Below are 1,703 nucleotides of genomic sequence, written 5' to 3' on the forward strand. Positions count from 1 at the left end.
CTTTGTAATAATGCATATGCAGATATTGTAGATGTTGCCAAACTCCTCTCAGTTGGGGCGGTAACATTTTTGCTTTCCTACTAGCAAATGTATGAGAGTGCTTGTTTTCCCAGAGCCTTGCCAACAGAGTGTACTATCAAGCTCGGTTTCCTTATAGTGTATTAAAATGAAGCTTTTTTAGACTTAGAAAATATTTAAAAATTTAAAAAGAATTATTTAATCCTTTTGAAAGTAAAACAACTAGTGTACAGTCACATACAAAATCTAGACATGGACATTACATGGTTCACAAAAATTAACTCAGTCTCATAGATGTATGTGTAAAATGTAAAACTATAAAACTTCTAGATGGCATAGGAGAAAATTTAAATGATTTCGGGTTTGGCAATGACTTTCGGCATGATCCATGAAAGAAAAAATTGATAAGTTGCACTTCATTAAAATTAAAAACTTCTGTTCTGTGAAAGACACTGTTAAAAGACTGAAAAGACAAGCCATAGCCTGGAGAAAATATTGCAAAACATGTATCTGATAAAGAAATTTATGGTGTTCAAAGAACACTTAAAACCCAATGATAAGAAAATAAACAGTCCAGTTAAAAAATGCACCAAAGACCTTGATCAAACACCCCATCAAAGAAGATCTATAGATGGCAATAAATACCCAAATGAAAAGATGTCAGCATCATTTGTCACTGAGGAATTGCAAATTAAAACGACGAGATACTACACCTATTAGAATGGTTAAAATTCAAAACACTGACAACACCAAATGCTGGAGAGGATGTGGAGCAACAGGAGCTCTAATTCATCACTAGTGGAAATATAAAATGGTACAGCCACTTTGGAAGATTGTATAGCAGTTTCTTATAAACATACCTGTACCATATGATCAAACAATTGTTCTCGGTATTTACCCAAATGATAAAAAGGGATAAAAAGAAGTGAGCTATCAAGTCACAAAAAGACATGGAGGAACCCTAAATGCATATTGCTAAGTGAAAAACCTAATTTGAAAGGACTACATACTGTCTATGGCCATACTGCCCTGAATGCGCCAGATCTTGTCTGATCTCGAAAGCTAAGCAGGGTGGGGCCTGGTTAGTACTTGGATGAGAAAAGGCTATGCACTGCACTGTGTGACTCCAATGATATGATATTATGGAAAAGGCAAAACTATGGAGATAGTAAAAATGTCAGTGATGTCCAGGAGCTGGGAGTTTGGGCAGAAATGGGGTCAAGAGGAGGAAAATGATAAATAGGTGGAGCACAGGGGCTTTTAGGGCAATGAAAATATTTCATATGATATAAATGGTAGATATATGGCATTATACATTTGTCAAAACTCATAAGATGTACAACACAAAGAGTGAACCCTAATGTAAACTATGGACTACAGTTACTAATGATAATGTATCAATATGGGTTCATCAACTTTAAAATAAACAAAAGTAGTCAAATTTAGATTTTTTTGTTAAGCATTTGTCAATGTTATTAATAATAAGCAACAGATATCTCAAATATCTGTGGGTAGTGCATATTCAAGAGAAACTGAATTTTGTACTTGAGCCCACGATTTGCTCTTTATTTGAGAATCTTCCATTGTTTTGCTTAACTTTTCAAGTTCTTTTAATATCTTGTCTAAATTAAGTCTACTTGTTTTAGCAGCATTTAGCCAGTGTTTCCCTCACCTGGCCAAGAGCG

Source organism: Pteropus alecto, unplaced genomic scaffold (genome assembly GCF_000325575.1).
Source record: "Pteropus alecto unplaced genomic scaffold, ASM32557v1 scaffold215, whole genome shotgun sequence".
Classification (NCBI taxonomy): Eukaryota; Metazoa; Chordata; class Mammalia; order Chiroptera; family Pteropodidae; genus Pteropus; species Pteropus alecto.